Source organism: Protopterus annectens, chromosome 13.part0 (assembly GCF_019279795.1).
Source record: "Protopterus annectens isolate FY-2018-M chromosome 13.part0, PAN1.0, whole genome shotgun sequence".
Lineage (NCBI taxonomy): Eukaryota > Metazoa > Chordata > Ceratodontiformes > Protopteridae > Protopterus > Protopterus annectens.
The window spans coordinates 1,034,311,859-1,034,328,628 of NC_056747.1; the positions used below are offsets into that span (position 1 = coordinate 1,034,311,859).

Consider the following 16,770-nt stretch of genomic DNA (forward strand, 5'->3'; position numbering starts at 1 on the left):
TCCTGGACCAAGAACAATCACAAGGTATTCTTTAGCTATGTCCACAACCTCAAAGGCAATATACAATTGTGTGCAGAGCTCACTGTAAATGGAGTCACTTATACGGAGCCAGAATATACAGCAAACCTACTGGCTGTCAAATTCAGCTCCAACTTTACCTCTCTCTCCCCCTCAACCTTCCCTCAGGAAATACCATCAAATGTAACTCCCGCAATCATCAAGGAACAGGTCCTTAATGCTCTCTCTCTCCCCAAGACCAATAACAGTGCATCAATGGGCTCAGACAATACCCCAGGATGCCTTCTAAATAGCATGAAACATGATCTATCAGGCTGTCTGGACTTGGTATTTAACTGTAGCCTCCAAATAGGCTTCATGCCTCATGAATAGAGAACAACAGTCATCCCTCTGCAGAAAGGTGGGCCATCTACAAACTCACTAGTCTCATACGCAAAGCCAAGGAAAGAATTATCATGGAAATTATCAATAATGACATAAGAAACATCCAGACACTGAACCCAACCCAATTTTTCATCAAGGGCAGGTCATGACTACTCATCCTGGTGGCCTTTTTTTCAAGGTCACCAAAGCAATGGATGAGGGCAAAATAGTTCACACTGCCTACCTTGACCTGGCCAAGGCATCTGACACAATGCCACAATCAGTCATTGTTCACAAACTTAAGGGGTTAGATCAAATCCTTATGTCACCAGTAGATAGCCAGCTGGCTCACAGACAGGACTCAGGAAGTTAGAATTGTGGAGTGCACCTCTACAAAAAGGCCAGTCACAAGTGAAGTCCTTCAGGGATTAGTCCAGGGACCATTCCTTTTTGGCATTTACTTCTCTGAAGTCAAGGCCAAAGGAAATGGCGTCCGGCTGACTAAATTTACAGATGATTGCAAATTAGGAGCTGTCATTGAATACCACACTGACACAGACAAACAAATGGTGTCAGAGCCATGTACTAAAACTAAATGCAAATAAATGCATAATAGTATCCTTCAGGAAGCCATCCACCCCTGGTAACTATCATATTAACAAACACACCCCACAGAGTTGACCCAGTAGTCAGGGATTTGCTGACACACAGAGACAGTAATCTAGCCTCTGACCACCATATGTCTACAGTAGTGAAGAAATCATTCTACGTTGTACAACTTATAAACAAAGGTATGGCATCTAGGTCCAAGGAAGCCATTGTTCCACTGTATCCAGCATTCATCAGACCTATCATTAAGTCCAATGCCTCCTTTGGTATATACCTAACCAGGCATATCCAAAAACTGGAACATCCACATACGTTTTTCAATAAAAGAATATAGAATGTAAGTAACATGTACTATGCAGCCCACCTCAAGGGCATATCCCATCTCCTGCAAGCTGTAGAGGGGTGGTCTATGCCTGGCATACAAGACATTGTCAGACACCGCTCTGATGGACCTCCTGCATATCCGCAAAACAAACAGCACCAGAATTACCCATTCTAAAGACTTAAATCTTGCCTGTGATATAAACAGAACCTGCTAGAGAGATAGGTATGTATCCCAAAGACTACCCGTTCTCTGGAACAGGCTCCCCATCCATGTGAAGCAGAATTCCTCCCCAACACAACTGAAGTGCAACTTGGACAACTAGATGGAGAACAGGAAATGTTTCCCCTGGTTTGGCACCTAGGTCTCTAATAGACACAGGTAGCCTGTAAATGGTTCATCTCTCAGGACCTTGCTTGTAAATGTTTCATCTCCCAAGCCCCTGCTTACACTTACCAAGGTTACTAGAATTTGTCAAAGATTTAGCACCTATGTCTCTAACAGACACAGGTAGCCTGTAAATGGTTCATCTCTCAGAACCCTGCTTGTAAATGTTTCACCTCCCAAGCCCCTGCTTACACTTACTGAGGTTACTAGAACTAAGATTTAGGATGCATGGCTAGGTTTAAAAAGGCTATTGTGAGTTTTAGCCTAGTAAACACCTGTAAACCTATAAACTCTAAAAGCTGCCACCCTTGAAGTCAAGAAAGTTTAAGACAATACTAAATGAGTACACTTGAGAGACAGGGAGAGTTGTACTGGGAAACTTCAAATCTCATTTGACAAATGATGGAAATACCTAAAGAGAAGTGGCCATAACAAACACCATGTTCAAACACAACAATAATTGCAAAGTATTTGACATCGCAATGCCTCGGACAAAAGGTCGCTGACTTTATTTACAGTCATGTCATCAGACTGGAGGCTGTATGTTTTTTTACAAATCGACAGAGGTGATGAGTGGGCACACACTAGAAAATTAAATGTGTAGTAAGGGTGCATTGTGAGCATCTAGGTGATGCTTCCATGTAGGAATAGCTCAACCCCCATTTGTGTGGGAGCTTTTTCCATACATCTAATAAGATTATGGATATGGAGTCTAAAAATTCCCAACTATTCTTTACAAAAGCTTCAATATAGTCCATCAGACTGCAGAGAAAAAATTTGTGTTGCAAGTAAAGACCAGCTAAGCAGATCACGGCAATTAAAGAAGTGCTACTGCTACCTAAAATGTTCCAAGCAGCCAAACAGACAAAAACAAAACATCCAACTACACCAACTCCAAAAGCAAGCAGCTCAACAAATACTAAAAACACTTCTGTACTTGCCCTAAAACAGAATCAATTTGCAGAAGTCTAACAAAGTCATCCTTACACCTTCATATGTGCACAGCCAGTGTTATACACACTTCATAGATAAAAATATCCGGACTTACAGAGGAAACAAAAACAGCAAGATTATCAAGCAAACGCAGCACGTGGAATGGAAATGAAACTGGCAGTAATAAAGGGCAGGATCACTAAAGCTTGCTAGAATCAGGATCTCCAGAAAGACTACAGGATCAAATGGCCAAAAAGACAGGACTGATAAACCACACATAGCATGAAGACAAATTCCACAGAAAAGATGCTGGGGCATGAAGACAAATTCCACAGAAAAGATGCTGGGGCAGAAAAATAAGCTGCACCACAGAAATCAGGAAATAGCATTTGTATTACGAAAGCTAACTGCTGTCACTTTTGGCATAAAAACAAACACTTTCCCACCATTTTAATAGTAAGAAGATGAATGACATTTATTTATTTATTTAACATTTGTTGACCGGGAAAGTCCGACTAGGTTCCACAGATCCTGTCTTCAGCGGAGACCCGGGGAGAAATGCTCCAGAAGCATGTCTTTAGAATGTGGGAGGAAACCGGAGTACCCAGAGGAAACCCATGAGCAGGAGAACATGCAAACTCCACACAGAAGGCACCCCAGCCGAGAATCGAACCGGAGAACCTCTTACTGTGAGGCGACAGCATTAACCGCTGCACCACTGCGCCACCCTATGACATGTCCAAGAAGTGGGACAATGTGGCATTTAATATTAATATGACATCCCACTTGACCCTTTCCCACATGTGCACATACAGCACACAAAGTAAGTGGTTATGGCCTGTTACTGTATGAGGTAAGCACTCACATAAGTGCTTACCAGAATATCAGTAGTAAAATGGTGCAGACATTCCAGACTTGACAGTTTTCTCTTGCAGGATCTCGAATAAAGAATACCAGAAAAATCTGTGGCCATTTCTAACAGTACACATCTTTCTCAACAATAATAGATTTCTTGTATATCACAAAAAAAAAATCAGGGAGTCAATTATGAGTTGCATCTGTCAGGGAACCACACGGATCTAGATGACATATCTTTTGTAATAGTGATCTAAGGAAGACCTTACCTGTCTATATTCTGCACTGATCACTCCTATGCTCCTGCTGGGAAATCTTACTAAGCAAATCAAGCAACTAGAAAGAACCCAAGGGTTAAAGGACAACTACATGGACAGGCTGGAAACAGTGTCCCTTTTTAAAGAGTCCAACAGACTCCTTAGTAACAATATGTACCTTGTCTTTCAGGCCATCCAGGGTCCAGTCATCTCACACAGTTCCCTTAACACCATCTGCAATTCTTTCAGCAAGAATAAATAAAATATGGCGGAGAGATGTTTGTAACACCACTTACCCCTTTTTCTGGGACAAACTTCTGCACCAAATTAAGCAAAGTGATGCACTTTCTTCCTTGAGAACAGAGTCACACAAATGGATGGATGACCACTAATTAACCCGGGTATGACTGGCCTGTTGTAGCTTTAAAAATGAGGTGAAGTCTAAAGGGGAGCATTGGCAAGGCATAAATGACCACAATGGCAGATGCTTTACATCTTCAATGGCACAAGAATAACTGGCAAAGGGTCAGAACAAAGTTATTTTGGGGTTAGAAGACGTGGAGGTAACAGACTGTATATAAAAAGCAAAAGTGCGTTACTTGATCATTTGCCAGGAATGAGCAATGCACGTCTGACAGTATTGGGTTTAAATACATTACTGTAGTCATTATATTTTCAGATTAATCACCATCAAATAATCGAGAGACAAACAGAAATGTCCCTTCTCCAATGGATGGGAAGCAGGCTGTGCGTTAAAACAAACACTATGTTTACAAGGTGACAGTTATACAATCAATGTGGCTCGTCAGGAAGGAGCAGGACACATGTCTGGTTGGATTACTTCATTTTTTGTTACCATGTCTAGAAAAAACAACCTGAAATACATTACTGTGCTCATTTATTTCTTTAATGGCAATTACACTTCAGAAGTATATAGAGACAGGCCGTGATCATATCTTGAAGGGGGGGGGGGGGCTACCTTTGCCTGAAGGCAATGAACATATCATTTACTTACTCATTGCTGCATTATCACCTATATGCCTTCTCAAGCAGGGTAGGCATGAGTCAGACAGCAATAAGGTGACAGAAGTTACAATGGCTGCTATTATTTTCACACTAAAAACACAAACATCAGATGTGTACAGGGTCAAAAAGTGACCCTCTATGAGGGATGAGGGGGCAGTCGGAGTAGGAGACTGACCATTATACCCTCCTAACAGTCATTGACCTGGCTTGTAAATGCAGTGTGAATGCATTTGTACTGCGGGCTATTTGTATAAAAAAAAAAAAATACATATACACACAATATATATATATATATATATATATATCTATGTCTGTGAACTCAGGCAATTTCTTCGCAACCTAAATGCAGAATGCAATAAATTACCGTAATACAGACAGTGTGTATATAACAGCTAATATGACAAGGCAACTTCTTCATCACTAGAAACATGCCATGGCCAGAACTCTCCAAAATGATAAGAAATGTGGTGGAGAGCATTCAGTAACCATGTTCCTAGAATGTCGTTGTTAATCCTCTTAAAAGGTGAAACAGAATCTGAATGTCTACATACTCTCAAAGGGAAGGGGAAAAAATATGTCATTTATACAAAGGTCCAATGTAGGGTTTAAAGGCACTCCACTGTCAAGAGTCTGGCATATTGCATTACAATTGGCTTTCGTGACAAAACACAAGAATATAGTTCCAGACCCAGAATACATCTACAATGAAAGTAAAATCATACACATTTCTTCAGGAAAGGTAACTCTCACTGGAAACATGTCATGAACAAAATACAGGGTAATGGGATGGAAATAGCCGTTATGTATAGTCAAAGTCAAAAGTGAGCTGAAATGAAATCTACAAAAGAGCAGTCATATAAATTTTGCACCTGAATATTTCATTTCAATGACTTTTAAACCTTCAAGGAACTCAGAAAGGGAATAACATATAGCCTTTTATGCGCAGGCACCAAATGCAAGTTTTCCTGGCATTTGACACTGACAGTTTGTTGGATGCGCTATACATGAATTCCAGTAATGGTTTGTTATAAGACATCTAGTCTACAACATCTATTCAGGAAGACAAGTACATCCCTGTCCAGAATAAAACAAAATTCTGGAATAAGGAAGCTTTGTGTCACTGGACTGATGCTTCTCAGAATCCGACACTGTTATTCACAATGGACAAAAAAGGTGCACTTTTCATATCTGAACTCGTCAACTAACTATTAATTTCTAAAACATGGCACTGTATTGCCAAGTGCCACTAGCAGGCCTGCAAAGCCATTTGGTTAACAAATGTAGACATTTGACATTTTTTCGGTCTGACAAACTCACCATATATCCAAGGATTATCATTAGTGTGTTCTTGTGAAACCAGAATTAAAAATAATAATAGGGGTCAGAATAGTAATGAAATATTTCTGATCCATGTTGTACTTGTTGAGACATACTTTCCTGCTTGCCCTTAATGCTATTCAGCTATTTCTATATGCATTAGCTTATGCAATCTGCTGTACTAGTCTGAACACCAAAATATCTTAAAGCAGTATAAAGATACTGACATTTACACAGCCTATCAGTTTCAAACCAGAATGGCCATTAGAGACAGATAAAGTGCAACATCTGCAAAACATCTGATTTACAGCAAAAGTGTAGCTATCAGCTCTATCATAGTAAAACGTAAAAGCTAGCAAATTATAAATATATTAGTGCTGTTGTGACTTAAGGCTTAAAATATATCACAAAAATGACAATTATAAAAAAAATAAACATGCAGTACCTCAATTGCCTTTAAAGATAGGAACAAATATCTAAACAATGTTTTACTGTCAAGTACCTCAATATCATTCAGTGAAAATTTAACAAAAAATGTGTCAACTCATTTAGAGATACAGTCCTTTATATAATAAGAGAAACAAAAATAACAATCAGTAAACGGAAGACAACCACCTGAATGAGGTTATTAGAAAAGGGGTTAATAGAGCACTATTTCCTTATGTGCAGCTTTAACTAAAACTTTATTATAAAACCTCAAAAGTTCAGTACACAATACACTTCATTCTTCTTTTTTAAATATTAGCACATTACTGAATTTATGCTTAAAAATATTTTAAATATATGTCATGATTTACATGAAAGTTTGGACTTTACTAGTAGTACTTCTTACAAGTACTAAGTCTGCATGGTACTGTTCACCTCTGCCCACTTATTGTGAAAACAGAAAATACTCCTGTTTGTACACACATAATAGTTTCAAAGTTCCTAAACCAGATCTCAGTGAAAAACTCTGAAGAACATACACTTCTACCAGAAGGCAGAACAGTCAACATCCAGTGATCATTCCTTTATTTTAACACTGAAGAAACAAAGTGCCTGCCCAGCATGTTAGTCATTGTATTACAGGTAGTAACAAGCAAAGAGGAATGAAACCAACCTACAAACTACAACAGAAGACTGGAAATCCAAGATCATTTTAAACCTCAGCCAATATCTAACACCTCACTCACCTCTGTTGCTTATTTCCAACCGACTTAAGTACCTTTTCCAAACTGCATATAAAATTTAAAAGTTTCTTTCACATTTTCACGTGGTGGTAAAAATGACAACAGCAAGAAGTCACACACCACGCTCTAATAGCTGCGCCCCATCTAAATTCCTATATATGCTTAGCAAGACATCAACAGAATAAAGAAAGCAAGTCAGAAAACAAAACCTTTCAATTTCCCAGACTACAGCAGCAAGATTTGTTTAGTGAGAGGTGTGACACAGAATAACATCCGGGTTGTATGCCAATGTAGGAAATGACGTTTGATCGTCACAGTGTACTTTTAGGAGCCCTCCTAATTTTTTTTTCTGTACTGAGGTGTGTGCGTAGAGCATTTGATGTCGCACTTAAGAAGTTGTTATTTGCAACGTAATTGTTAGTGATATTTTGAAAACAAGAGTGTATTAATTTAGAGAGTAAAAGTATAATAAGCTATTTCCGTTGCTCGATTGTATGGACATATACTGGCATAGTTGACATTCGCTGATTGAATATAGCACATTGATTTTTTTATGCTTGTTTGCTTAAATGGGATGATCTACCTGGGCAGAAGGAAAAGCTCCAGTTTTGGTTAAAAAGAAAAAAAAAAGATGTTTTTTAAATGAGATCGGTATTGGTCATTTATGCACCCCAGCATATTTCTGCCACAGTGTAACGTTTGTACACACACACACACATACATATTTATATATATATATATATATATATACACACACACACACACACACAGGGGTGTATGTACATTACGTACAATTTTTTTGTCCTCACAGTTCCCGGACTGCTGCCCCAATCAAGACTTCCCTCCTACCCACCTCTTCCATATTGTTGTCTAAACCAGGGGTCTCCCAAACTTTTTTGCACCAAAGACCGGTTTCATGTAAGACATTTTTCCACATTTTTTTAAATTTATTTGGCATTTGTTTAACGGGGAGGCCCTACTGGACTAGAAGTCAATTTTCAGCCGAGACCCGGGGAGAAAAGCTCCAAAGTACAATAAAAAGACAATTAGCAATAATTACAAAAAGTGTACATTCTGCTTAACAGCACAACATTGATCTACTATGGTTGAGAGATACAAAAACCTAATGGCAACCTTATTGACTTTTAAGTTTATAAGAGCAATATTTAAAATCTGCCTCTATTATTTGTATCTGTCGCATGCCTCTCAACTGTACAGATTTTCACAGAATGTTCAGATTTTTGCCTCATAATTTGGGTCTTGTTCTCATAAAATTGTTTTCTGGCAGCTCATTGAGGTTTGAAGTCAGAAAATGCTCTCAACTGTACAGATTTCACAGAATGTTCAGATTTTTGCCTCATAATTTGGGTCTAGTTCTCATAAAATTGTTTTCTGGCAGCTCATTGAGGTTTGAAGTCAGAAAATAATGACAGACAGTTGCGTTTCATACTTCATACCCTTCAGAAAATACATGCTAATGCAAACTCAGTATTTCTATCTACTTTCTAAGTTTGTGAGGAGTACTTAAAAGTGTCCCTGTTTTGGGGCCTTTGCTCCCCCCCCCCCCATTATTTTTGGCTTTGTCCAGATTTCTTGATCTAAGAGGTTGAGAGGTATGTGTCCAGATTTATTGTGGGAGAGGTTTAATGGTATGGTTGAGAGGTAGGCAAACCTCATTGCTGCTGCCGCCAGGGATCACTCACTCACTCTCTCAGACACGCACAACGGTCTCCTGTTTTCATGCAGGCATTCACTCACACACGCAGACAGAAACACACACACACCCACAGTCTCTTCTGCATTCATGCATGCATTCACTCACACAAGATCATTCTCACTTTCTCTCCATCTCTCTCACACACAGTCTCTTTTGCTTTCATGCACGCATTCACTCACACACACAGATAGAAACATACACACAAACACACACACACAGTCTCTTTTGTGTTCATGCACACAGTCACACACATCGCTGTCACTCTCCCAATCTCTCACGCCCACACACAGTCACTCCCTCAGTCATACATGCATTCACTCACACATCGCTCTCACTCTCTCCAGATTTCTCACAAACACAGTTATTTCCTCATTCATGCATGCATTCACTCGCACATCTCATTCATACATGCATTCACTCACACATCTCACTCTCCCGATCTCTCACATACACAGCCATTTTCTCATTCATACATGCATTCACTCGCACATCGCTGTCACTATCCCGATCTCTCATGCACACACTCATTTTCTCATTCATACATGCATTCTCACACACACACGCACACAGAGTCTCTTTTGCTTTCCTGCACTCATTCACTCACACATGCAGACTGAAACACACACTAACAGACTCTTCTGCTTTCATGCACACATTCACGCACGCAGACAGACACAAATACACTCATACACACATTCACTTTTCATTTCACTCCATGCCTAATGGCCCGGTACAGGTCCACGGCCCGATAGTTGGGGACCACTAGGCTAAGCCACACCCCATCAAAATAATACTCTTCCCCATGCCACCACTAATACACGATGAAGCGATAGAACAAAAACAGACAGACAATTACCCCAAATGTATAATGAACACAATACATAACCATTCAAAATCATTAACATCGTTTGTTTTAACAATTCAGACAAGTAACTTGCAGCCATCACACTCACAGAAATGCATTTTTTCTCACAATTAATTTTTATTGAATAATAATTAAAATCCATTTAATGAGCTTTTAATGCAACAGTTGATAGAGTTTAAAACTAAATCATTTGTATGTAAACTATTAACAAACTTAAAAAATAATGTAAATAATTAATAAGCAGTGCAAAATTAATGCCTCAATATTTATGTTTGTTATACTTGTGAATAAAAAAATTTAACAATTGCATGCATAAGTCACTGATTCTTTTGAGAACTATTCTTTTTGGATAAAAAGTAGGTTCTAGATAACCAGATTTTCTGATGACTGCAAACTGAATAATATAATTTCTTCAATAAAAGATACCGCAGTTCTTCAAGACAATCTACAAAAAGATGTATCTAGTAGCAGTAACTTCATCTTTACTGTTACTAAATATAACATTGTGACACTTGTCAAAAAAGACAAATTATTACATAATGGTATAAAAGGGACACAATCATTAAAGATCAAGGAACATATAACAATTTAAACCTTTACCAGAATATACTTATCAAGGTCAGAAAACAGTATGTAGCACATCTGATTTTAAAGGACTGTCTGGTTATGTCAGAGAGTACATTGTATCACTTTATATCTCACTGGTCTGATTCCTAAATACAATGTTGCAATTTGTACCATTAGAATAATCTACTGGAAATTACTTAAAAAGCATATCATTCCTAAGTAGAGGAAAAAAGAGCTGTGAAAATACATTTCATAAATGTTTTAAGAACTGGCAATATAGTCTGTTTCTTGCACTTCTTGGTGGTAACCTCAACCTAGTCTATAACACAAGGTCTTATCCAGTTCTGTCTGAAAGCCTTTGCCTGGAAAGCACAGCTAACAGATAACTAACACCACATCAGTGAACCTAATATCAATAATTAATATAAATAATAGAAGATTTGTTATAGATGCAGTATAGGATAATTTCCAAGACACTGCAAGAATGCTTTCCTTTATAATAATTAGAAAAAGCCAGTGATTAGATTCTTTCAGAAATGGTTTTGATACATATGCAAGTGTATAATGTGTAACTTTACTTATTGTGATTATTTTATCATGGTTGAGTATGTCACCACCATAATATCACACGTTAGCTCAAACAATGCACACCACAATTATATAAAAGAAATTCCCAAATATTCATGTCTTTCAATGGGCAAGCCCTCTGCCCCCCCCCCCCCACACACATTTATTATACCAACTGTAAGGTCACACAGGCATAGGGAAAAAGGAATTGTTTAATGCACTCACTTTTCACTAGACTTGGCAATTTTGAAAAAATGCAAACTAAAAAAATATATAAGCCTTCTAAAATAAAGAGAAACAATCAGTTATAAATCAAGTTAAATAGTCTGTACTAGTACTAAAAACCTGTGCATACATAGAGAGGGAATGCAGAATCTGCATTCAAAGCACACTAGCAAAAAAAAAAAAAAAGAAGAAATCCAGGTGCTGTGAGGTGGTGACTAACTGCTGAAAGACCTACATCATGGTTACAAAATAAGCTATGGAATCATAAAACATCACCATTTAAAATCTAGGAAAAATGACAAGCAAGAACATAAACTCTGATCAGCGTATATCTTCCAAAATTAGAAATGCATAAATGTATATAATGGTTACTGAACTGCCAATGCAGAAAATTTTAGTTAGCAAAAACAGTATCAAACAAAACAAAGCCAGTAAGCATTATCGGATTGAAAACCAAACATACAGCAAAATAACCACACTGAAAATAAGCAAAAGGATATGTTGCTCTATAAAAACATACAGAAGTGTTTGTTGTGGTTTCATTTATTAAGTAAAACATTAGACTTCTATACTTCTTATTTGCAGAAAATGCATATTGATGCAAAACTGTTTTTTCTATTAAGATTCTACATACAAGTAATATATAAAAGCTTTCCCTAGTTTTGGACTGTTATCTTTATTATTATTCAATTTGTCATTGATTCTTGATCAAAAAAGCTGAGAGGCATGCCGCTCATGCCTTAATTGGCTTTTAAGATTGGGGTTATAATGGGCATTTTGAAAAGATAAACTGCATGTTGCCACACTTGCTTAAAATAATAATAATAATAAGTATAGAACATAAGTGACAGTGAGGTAAGATAATTTAATTTGCTAAAGGTCCTTCTTGTTAATAGTGTGTGTGCCATCTGTTAAATTCTACTTAAAGTAAAATATCATTTGCAGTTATTTTTCTGTTACCTTAAGTGAAATAAAAATATGTATAACACTGCGATGCCCGTGCAATGACCCAGTAATCAAGGAGTCTTAATCCTCATTGCTAGCACCAGTGAGGGATGTGCACATTGGGGGGATAACACATACACACACAGTAAAGTACAATTTCCCTTAAGAGCACACAGAGATCACAGTCAGTCTGGGGCTGGTTTCCCCCTTTCTCTGCAGATCCCCAATAAGACTCCCCACTGGCACAGCTGTATGGTTCAGATCTCAGCATAGTGGTCAAGCTAAAACCTCCAACACCATCTCTGTCCAACCAGTGCTTCATGTCCCTGCCCAAGTAGCTGACACACACACACACACACACACACACACACACACACACACACACACACACACACATTAAGATTTGATTTATATACAAACACACATACACTCCTGGGGAAGGCTGGCACATGTTCTCCAGCTGTGACCCCTTTCTGCCCAGACTATAAAGTAGCACCAACTGTCACCGACCATTAATATCAGCTACTATAAGGCCCTTCCCAAAGGGTGACCAATTTCACTGTGTAATATTACTGTTATCCAAATAGTAAGTGTGCCGAACAGCAAGACTATTGGAGTGGCTTGGATAGTGTCACCAAATACATGCAAGTACTTTCTAAGAGCTTAAATTATCTCTACACAAAACAGCCACAGTTGAAAGGTTTAAACATATTTAATAATAAATAATAAAAACACAAGACAATACTCCTCAATTCAACACAGTGCTAATCAAGAGTTCAGAAATCACAGGAACTTTTTAAAACAATATTGTAGGATAGTCTGTCTTAAATATAGAAAACAGCTTGGCTAATGTGGTTATATTTCTATCTAACTCTAAAAGAAATTACGTTTCTAAATACTACTTGCATACAGAGCAAAGCAAGTGCCGGGTGAGTTGTTGTCAGATCAGATAAAATCCAAAATGCTCAAATCTTTCTCTCTGAGATAGTCTTAAATTGATATACACATTACTGCTGAGTCATTTCACATTACATCATTTTTGACACCTCTGCTGAAGTTTCCCAGGCTCACAGAACTCAAAATTTAACATTTGTTTGTAATCTTGCACCTGCTAGGAAACCACAGCAATAAAGGGCACTTTACATATAAAACCTAGTAATTAACTGTTGTCCCAAGACAATAGAAATAATTTCTTAGTCCAGACATTCTGCCTCTGAGCTTGAGATCAAACAGTCACAAAATGCTTCACTTATCAGCTTTCTTCCAGCAGGGTGCACTGTGGTTAAATTTTAAAGCTCATGACTTATAACACAATTTTCTTACATTTAGTTTTCTTATATTTGTAAAAACATGCCTGTGGAATATATTAATATTTACAATTACATAAAATTATCTACAAAATTCTATTTGGCTGGGCTGGCAGCCTTCACATATCCCCCCCCCCCGACAACTCAAGCTAGTTTTTCAAGTGACCCTTGAGAAACGTTGTTAGGTTTATCTGAGTATACCTTCCCCCATCCTCTGTCTTGAGAACCCATCTGTGTTGGCATTGCTAACCCCACTCCGGTGCTACACTGATATATATGCTTGCAACCATAGGCTTCATCTTAGCAATGTGGCATTTTGCTGGCTCAGAGTAACCACATTAGAGGATTGTGATTTGTAACTACAGTGAATTTTCTTCCATACAGATAAGGCTGAAGTTTCTGCAGTGCCCACACTATGGCTAGACATTCCTTTTCTACAGCTGCATAGCATTCCTCCCTGGGTTGGAGCCTATGACTTTGATAAACCACTGGGTGCTCTTCTTCCTCTGAAGAAATCTGGCTAAGTACAGCCCCCACCCCATGGTTTGAAGCATCCACCTGCACAACAAATTATTTGCTGTAATCTGGACTGGCTAACACAGGGGGTCATCCCAAAGCTTCTTTACGCTTCTGGAATGCCTACTCACATGCTGTGGTCCACACTACCTTATCTGGCCTGTTTTTCCTTGTCAGGTCTGAGAGGAGAGCAGCTATATTACTATAACTGGGGACAAACTTTCTGTAGTACCCTGCTGTTCCTAAGAATGCCCTCACCTGCTTTTTGGTGACAGGTGCAGGCCATGCATGAATGGCTTCCACTTTGCCAGGTTCTGGCCTGACCTTAACACTCCCCACTCTATATCCCATATAGGAGACTTCTGCCATACCCACCTGACATTTGATTGGCTTAATACCCTGTCCCCTGTAGTCTGCCCAGCACATCCCTGACATGCTGAAAGTGCTCTTGCCAGGAATGGCTGTAGATGGTAATATCATCTAGGAAAGCAAGCACCAGATGGTAGGCTCTAAGCACTACCAAGTGCTGTATTTTCTCACCTTCTAGCCCTCCCTCAGGGGTCTACTCTCTATACAGCAACCCTTTGTCACAGTATACAGATTCCCCCTTCCCTTGAGAATCAGGTGCCTCACTAGCTACCTTCCTCAGGCCTTGTAATGTAGGGTCTGAAAGCTGAGCCTGTCTCAACTCTCTCTTTGTAATCCTTCCCAGCTCCCCTTCCACATGAAGTCTGGCATCCTCTGACAGCGGTACTTCACTGTCAGCCTGGGTACTACTACTCAGCTCTACGTTTGCAGTCACTCTGTCCAAGGGACCATCAGTAGTCACAAGCAGCTGTGGCTCACCTTCAGTCTCACTGCTACAGGGTAGCTCTCTTCCTGAAGTAACCACCTCATCAGTCCTGGCTGCAAGTGTGTAGTTTGTCTGTGTCTCCCCCAGACTACCAGACCCACATGCTTGTCTCCAAGCCTGACTGCATGTAACTGCATGAGCACATGGTGGTACTGCATTATCAAAATGATTCCCTATCAAGACTTCTGCAGGGATATCCTCAAACACACCTAGTTGCTGGCTTCCTTTTCCACCCTCCTAGTCAAGGTGAACCCTAGCCAAAGGTATTTGGAATGGGGTCCCTCCTAAAGCTCTGACTTGAATAGACTGCCCAGGCAAGTAGTGCTCCTCTGTAACCATTGCAGGCTTCACAATGGTTATATCAGAGACTGTGTCTCTTTTAGCAATGGCCTCTTTGCCATTCACTACAATAGGATATAACCTCAGGTGGTAGTTTGATACCCTGGTTGTCTCAAGACAACCTACTGTTGGCATTTTGTCCTTCCCACTTACTGGCTCCCTCACCTATTGCTCCTCACCTTGTCTCTGTGGACATATATATGCCACATGGGTTCACTGGTTGCATTCAAAACATTTAACCCTAGGTCCTGGATGTATACCTGGACTAATGGCTTCCCCTAATACTGGCAGATTCTGTTGGGGCAGTCTGGGCTGCCCACCATGAGACCCCCTAGACCCATGAAAAGCACTGGGTGTCCCCTTCCTGTGCAGAGATGCCCTGCTTGCTAGGTATAGGTTTCCATTCCTCCCCAACTCATCTGAAGTAGCACATTGTCTATCAGCTAACCAGATCCTCATGTCCTCAGGCAAAGTACTAAGGGCTTGTTCCCTCACCAAACGGTCTGCCAGCCCTTCAAAAGTGGTGACCTGACATCCAGTCACTCACCTATGAAAACGAGTGCTCAGTTCAGCAACATATTCCCACACACTTTCATCTGCCTTGCATCTATGCTCACAAACCTTTTTTCCTATAAGCTTCAGGTGTTAGCTTAAAAAATTCTTACAAACAATTCTTAACAGCAGTATAATCAAAAAATTCATGATCAGATAATTTAGACAGCACAGTTACAGCTTTACCATGGAGTAAGGGGGTCAGGAATCGTACCCAGAGCCTTTGGTCAACATCATACTGTTTACATAGCCTCTCAAACGTATGACTGAAACTATGCAAATTATCCCCCTCTGTAAACTGTGCAAGAAATTTACTGACCTTTTGTGCTTCTGGGGTCCAGTTACTCCCTTCCCCGTTACCTCCATGACTCTGGTGAAGAGTCAGCATCTCCTTTTCATGTTGCCTCTGCCTCTCCTTCTCCTCAGCTTCCAGGTGTTGCAGCTTCTCATTCTCCTCAGCCTGTAAACATCTCAGTCTCTCTGCTGCTTCTGTTTCCAAATGCCTGGCCTCCAACTCAAGTCTCTTTAGCTGCAGATGGATTTTTAAGTCCTCTGTAGAAAGGCCAGTCTGATCATCCTCCTGGTTGCTATTCTCTGATGCAGCTGTGACCAAAGCTGAAATCATGTCTGCTTTAGTCAGGTTTCCATGCACCAGTCCTTTAGCCTGGCACATCTCAGCCAACTGGCTCCTTGTCAACTTACCTTATTCCTCTGCTGACATGCTTGCCTGCTCTCCCTGACTAAGCTAACAAAAGAAATAAAACAATTGTGATCTGAATTCTGAATATTCACTGACTGGCTAATTTAGAGTACAGAACATCTTCAGTGATCACTGTACACAAGCTACAGGAATTCAGTATCCACACTACTACAAGCCAATTACTATGTGATGTGGCTAACTCACCACTCTCAAACAATTAATATTTGATGTGCATATCCCACTACTGCCAAACAATTAATATGTGATGCCTGTGCACTGGCCCAGTAATCAATGAGCCTCAATCCTCACCACTAGCACCAGTGAGGGGTGTGTACATTGGGGGTTAACAAGTACACTCATA

At 39.6% G+C, this 16,770-nt stretch overlaps 1 protein-coding gene across 1 annotated transcript in view; it reads right to left on the reverse strand.

Moving 5' to 3' along the window:
• Positions 1 to 7,526, reverse strand: part of MED24 (mediator complex subunit 24) — a 1,193,465-nt gene extending 1,185,939 nt beyond the window's left edge. The window contains exon 1 of the mRNA XM_044055033.1: positions 7,260 to 7,526. The gene's annotated coding sequence lies outside the window, so the exon portion shown is untranslated. The remainder of the gene's footprint in view (positions 1 to 7,259) is intronic.
• Positions 7,527 to 16,770: the final 9,244 nt, after the last annotated feature.